Below are 6,872 nucleotides of genomic sequence, written 5' to 3'. Positions count from 1 at the left end.
GTCCCGAGTGGTCCTTCGGCTACTTCACAGGCAATGCCTCGCACAGCTCCAGCTGAATCTCTGCCTGAAGACTGTGTGAGACTGCCTGCCACCCACAATCAGCTGGAGCTACGTGCACCAATCCTGGTCTGTAAGCAGGACCCAGCTGAATCTCCACCCAAAGACTGTCTGCCACCCACAAGGCCGCCACCAATCAGCTCGAACTGCATGCTTTGATCCTGGGCTCTTTGTAGGACCCAGGCAACATACAGTTCCAGCTGACTTTCCCACAAGCCTGTGCGGCGCTGCTGCCGCTTCACCTCATCCACTTTTACACTTTTTTTTACATTTTTTTTACAGTGCTATTCAATCCGTCGTACGTGTACCACCTGCCAGGTGCCAACGTACCACTAGTGGTATGCATACCGCCAGTTGAAAAGCCCTGCTTTACAGTACTCTCTGGGAAGTTTACAATGTCAGCATATTGTCCCCAACATCTGGGTTCTCATTTTACCAACCTTGGAAGGATGGAAGACTGAGTCAAACTCAAGCCCTGTCAGGATTGAATTCCAGGCTGCGGGCAGAGTTAGCCTGCAACACTGCATTCTAATCACTGTGCCACTAGGGATAATGCATATATAAATGTAAAGTTATATAAATTTATAATATAAATATAAAACTGTTATATAAAACTGTTTATGTAACAGAAAACTGTTATAACAAATCATATAAAACTGCTTCTATAGTGATTTACATTGCAAACAATTTATTTAATGGTTTGTTAAGTCCTTGCTTAATGATTTATTAACAAGTCCATGAAAAGATTTTAACGTGGTCCAATATGTTTCTGTGAATCCAAAGAAGAATGAAGTCTTGAATTTCCCTTTATTGATTAATGATTAAGTTCATAAATTGTATCTGAAATTCACAATTGTTCTGTTTTGTTTCCTTAAATTATTTCGACTTCTGAAACCACAACTCTGGAAACCACTGCTCTAGTGAAAAGATAATTGCTTGCTTAATTCCTAAAGATAAAACAAACTATTGAAAAGATATTCAAATGTGAATTAAGTTTGTTCCTTTATCAATTCCTCTTTTCTTCAAAATAAGAGGGCTGTGTTAGTCTACTTTATAGTGGCAAAAAATCAAGAGTCTGTTAGCTTCTTGTCCAGATAACAAATTTAATTGAAAAGCATAAGCTTGAAAGGTCACGAATGCTTATGCTTTTAATAAAGTGTGTTAGTTGGAAAAAGTGCTTCCAAACTCCTGATCTTTGCTAGAAAATATTATGTAATACTGTGGCAATTTTCTAATTTTAAGACAATGTCATCCATTAGCCTGTGTGGGTGGAAAACTCTTGTGACCTTGTCCAGTTTACAGCAATCTCCTTTGAGAATATAACAGAATCCTAGTAAGATTTTTATGCATTATGCAAATCTCATTGTAAAAGTATATACTTTTAAATTCTAACACAGCTTTGTACGAATAAGATTTAAATTGTTAATACATATACAGACTAATTCACATTTCATGGCAATTGTTGCTTTAGCCTAATGTAAATGTACCCCATTTATAAACCATGTTTATAATACATCTGTAATGTATTGGGTTTTGTCTTACTAAAGAGTATTACGTGGGGTTAATTGCTGGAAGATTGTTTAAGCAGGGAAGCTGGCTAACGGCTCCCAGCTCCTCAGACAACCCGTCTCCAGCACCGCCATTGGCTGCTTCTAGGGCGGCAGTAGGTTGCTTTAAACCTATTGGCCACCACCTAGAGGCCAGGGTATAAATAGCTGCATTCACAGCCCTGTTTCTCAATTCAGTTCCTGCAACCAAATAAAGAATGATTCTTGCTGAACTCACTCGCCTTGCCTCGTCAATCAAGCAATGAACTCAGTATATAACACTGGCGACGAAGGTGGGATCCTGCTTCTCCAACAGAGCTGAGAGTCACTAGGGGAGAGGCCAAACACGCTGGTGGGAAAAGCAATTCCCCCCCCAAGATCAGCCTAGCACAGCCACGCTAGCGGCCACACGCCCAGAGGACCAGTCCCTGGGCATACAGAAGAACAGGATAAGAAGACGACGAGCCCTAGCCGCGAAGACCAGCAGAAATGGCAAAGGTTGGAAAGCTGGAAGAATTTGATATAGCTCACCCAGAAAGATGGTCTTCGTATCTATCCAGGGTTGAGAACTATCTACGCGCGAATCAAGTCACCGAGAACAGCCTGAAGGCCACTACGCTCCTGTGTGTAGCGGTCCAGCCACGTTGCGGAGAACTTGTTTGCGTCAACACCATTGGAGTCCGTAATGTTTGTGGACTTGAAGAAACGGCTTGGCAACCATTTCCAGCCCAAGCTGTCGGTAATTGCTTGGCACCACACTTTCAAACAGAGGGTTCAGCAACAAGGTGAAACAGCATCTGAATTCATCACAGCATTGAGGCAGGCCACACACCTGTGCCAGTTCTCTGACATAGAGGAGAGGCTCCAAGACCGGCTTGTCTGTTGTCTCTGAAATCGAGAGTTACAGCAAAAACTCTTCACCAAAGAGACTCTGTCGTTCCCAGACACGCTGAAAGAGATCATGGCGGATGAAGCTGCCGATGGGGCTGTTCGAGCCATGCCGCCCGCCAAAACAGCACAGCACAAGGAAGCCGTCCACTACAAGGACGCCGAACACATGGAAGACCCCGAAGACAAAACGGAAGTTGACAAGCTACAAAGGCACAACGACCAACAGCGTCACAGCGACAAGCAGCAAGGGGCAACTTACAAGGCAGATCCGTTCCTTAGGTGCCCAGGGTGTGGCGGCTGCCACCAATGCATGAACTGTAGGTTCTGGACAGCCACGTGCCAGGCCTGCAGAAAGACCAGCCGCATTGCGTCCATCTGTAGAGGTCACCAGAGGGACCGGCAATTGAATCGCCAGTCGGGCATTCTGATTAGGAGAGATACTGGGGACCTGGGGCAGTATAGCATAGGGTTTTGCTCCAGCCACAGAAGCATTTGCCGCACGGGAGCTCGCCGCCCTATTAAGTCAAAGTTTAGACTTCAGGTGGAGCTGCGAGGGGTCCCTTGCAAGATGGAGTTAGACACAGGTTCAGCCGTATCCATTATATCACTTGAGACATTTAACTTTGTCTGCAATCGCAGGAAGAGATGGGGCAAGCTGAGGCCATCTGACATTATACTGACTGACTTCCAGAATGCCAGAGTTGCAGTCAAGGGTGAGGCCACACTGGCCGTCAAATTTAAGGGGTTTTCTGGGCACCTGGACATTGTTGTAGTAGGGGGTCAGCGAATGAGCCTGATCGGGCTCGATTGGTTTGATGCACTAGGCATCCAAGTAACCAGAATCAACTGGATGCAAGTCGTGAGTCTAGCGACAGTATGCGAGGAATTCGCAGATATGTTTGACTCAGGTCTGGGGATGTACATGGGCCCGCCAATAACATTTAAATTGGATCCTACTGTAGTGCCGGTCAGGATTAAACTTCGTAGAGTTCCATTTGCTTTTAAACACAAGATAGACGTTGAGTTAGATAAACTTGTAGAACAGGGAGTACTTCAGCCTGTAGATGGGGGTGAATGGGAGACCCCAATCGTCATACCACTAAAAGCCAACCGGGAGGTCAGAATCTGTGCCGATTACAAATGCACAATTAATTGTGCACTCAAACAGCATGCGTACCCGGTACCAGTAGTAAGCCACATCCTGGCGTCCTTGCAAGGTGGTAAAATTTTTCCAAAATTAGATTTGGCTCAGGCCTACCAACAGCTTTGTTGACGAAGCCACAGCTGCAGCACAGACAATTGTAACCCACAGGGGGGCATTTAAAGTAAAACACTTGCAATTTGGGGTCAGTGTAGCCCCTGGCATTTTTCAAGGCATTATGAAGCGAATGCTCAAGGGCATTCCAGAGGTTTGCCCCTATTTTGATGACATGCTCATCACCGGTGAGTCCACTGAGGTGCTGGCAAGGAGGCTTACACTAGAGCCGTCCTACAAAGGCTGCGTGAAGCAGGCCTTAAGCTTAAGAAGAATAAGTGTAGTATTGGAGTCCCTTCAACTGAGTTCTTGGATTTCCGTATCGATGCCGAAGGCATCCACCCTGCTGAGTCAAAAGTAAAAGCCATTCAGATGGCACCCAACCCCAAAACGAAGGGAGAGCTTCAGGCATTCCTAGGCCTCCTAAATTTTTACCATGCATTCCTTCCTAACAAGGCCGCAGTGGCAGAGCCGTTACACTGGCTCTTGGACAAAAATACTGCGTGGAAGTGGACTAGTGTTCACGAAAGAAGCTTTCAGGAATTGAAGTCTCTACTGTCTGTCAGTTCCACGATCACTCACTTTAAGGAATTGATGCTGGTATGCCTTGCATGTGACGTGTCCCCATACAGAGTGGGGGCTGTCCTAAGTCACTTGGAGAGTGATGGGACTCAAATCCCGATTGCTTTTTATTCCAGGACACTGTCCTCCACAGAGCGTAATTATGCACAAATTGATAAGGAGGCATTGGCCATAGTAGCTGGAGTAAAAAAATTCCAGACTAATTGTATGGTAGGGACTTCATGGTCTTCACAGATCATAAACTGCTACTGGGGTTATTCACTACAGACAGACAGACACCCCACATCTTATCCCCTAGAATGTTAAGATGGTCCATTATTTTATCAGCTTACAGCTTTAAGCTAATTCACAAACCCGGCAAGGATATGGGCCATGCTGATGGCCTGAGCAGGCTTCCACTGCCTCAAATCGAGCCAGATCCGGCCTCAGCAGCTGGCATTTTATCCATTCAGGACTTGCCAGAGTTTCCCCTCCATGCGGGGGACATAGCCGCAGAAATGGCAGCAGACAAGACTCTAAGCAGAGTGCTATCTTGGGTCCACACAGGGTGGCTAGAGAAAAGCCCGGGTCCTGAGTTCCAGAGCTACTTCACAAGGAGACACAAGCTCTCAGCTCATAAGGGTTGTATTCTATGGGGGAACAGGGTCATTGTTCCCACCTCATTAAGGGACAGGGTATTGCAATTGCTTTATGAAGGTCATCCGGGTATTGTTCGCATGAAAGCTTTGGCACAAAGCTATTTATGGTGGCCAGGATTAGCTAAAGCCATCGAAGCTCAAGTACATGGGTGTTACATGTGTCAGCAGTCTAGGCCTGAAATTCCGCACGCTCCTGTGCACAGATGGGAGGAGACACACACCTCCTGGTTGAGGATTCATATAGACTTCGCTGGGCCCTTTCAGGGACAGTTATTTCTTATAGTGGTCGACAGCCACTCTAAATGGCTGGAAGTTATACCAATCGCAAATATGACTATTGCTAGGACCATCCAGGTGCTTAGGAAACTCTTTGCAACGCACGGGCTACCGGACGTCATAGTGTCCAATAATGGGGCCCAATTTACTGCAGCAGAATTTCAGGCTTTCCTGAGGGCAAACCTCATTAGGCATGCAACATTGGCTCCATTTCATCCATCTAGTAATGGGCAAGCTGAACGAATGGTGCACACCACGAAAGAATCACTGAGGCGCATAGTGACTAGGGACTGGCACCACAGACTGGCCCACTTTTTGCTCTGCCAACATTCCACACTGTGCACAGCAATGGGCAAAAGCCCAACAGACCTGCGCTGGGGGAGGTGACTAATCACGAAACTGGACAGGTTGCAGCCAGACTGGGTGGCAGCAGAGGCCTCTCGCCCAAGACCCCCGAGGGAGTTGCAAGTGGGTGACAGGGTGTGGGCCTAGAACTATGGGCATGGGAACTTGTGGAGACCAGGGAAAATCACCAAAACGTTGGGCCCTCTCTCATATGAAGCGGGCCTAGAGGGCAGGCGAGTCGTTCGTCGCCATATCGATCAGCTTAGGAAGTGTTTTCCAGAATGGCCACAAAGCGAGGACTTCGTCCCAGGTCCCATCCACAGACCTCGAACTGGCAGCCAGGCCGATCAATCCATATGCTCTGAGGTCCCAAGCAGTCAGAGCAATGGGGAGGTGGTTGTAGAGGGGCAAAGCCTGGGAGTGCAACATGGGGCCCCTGAAGGAGGAAGTCAACCAGAACACTACAGCCACTGTGCTAACTTTGCGGAAGGATTAGACTCTGGGGTGGGCCGACCTGGAATGGCCAGCCAGAGAATTCCGAGTCAGCCAGACTCGCTTGAACTTATGGACCCTGGTCAACCTAGCCCGGCAGGCAATCTGGTAGACCAGGGAGTGCCTGGCTCCCCCAGGTGTTCCACGAGGGTTCGCAGGCCTCCTGCGTATGTGCAAGATTTTCTTCCAAAATAACTGAGCTGTATGTGTCATCGAATTGCTGCTAGCCAGGAGAGCCTCTGTATTAGCAAATGGAAAGGGTGTACTTTTGCATACTTCTCTTGTATCCTTGTAAAACTTGTAATTGCTGTAATCATTCCTTTCGTTGTTATAATGTGTGTACATTCTAGGGGGGAGGGGTATAATGTATTGGGTTTTGTCTTACTGAAGAGTATCACATGGGGTTAATTGCTGGAAGGTTGTTTAAGCAGGGAAGCTGGCTAACAGCTCCCAGCTCCTCAGACAACCCGTCTCCAGCGCCACCATTGGCTGCTTCTACGGCGGCAATAGGTTGCTTTAAACCTATTGGCCGCCATCTAGAGGCCAAGGTATAAATAGCTGCATTCGCAGCCTTGCTTCTCAGTTCAGTTCCTGCAACCAAATAAAGAATGATTCTTGCTGAACTTACTCGCCTCGTCTTGTCAATTAAGCAACAACATCCATTAATTATACTTAAACATTAGCACAGCAAATGAATCCTATCTGAGGACACATAACGATTTGACTTACTTATGCCTCATAATATGGCTCTCTGCACTGTGAGAAGTAACTAAAATTCTCCCTTTGAAG

The sequence above is a fragment of the Vipera ursinii genome, assembly GCF_947247035.1.
Source record: "Vipera ursinii genome assembly, chromosome: 5".
In the NCBI taxonomy this organism is placed as follows: Eukaryota; Metazoa; Chordata; class Lepidosauria; order Squamata; family Viperidae; genus Vipera; species Vipera ursinii.
Note: the sequence above shows the minus strand (reverse complement) of the source record.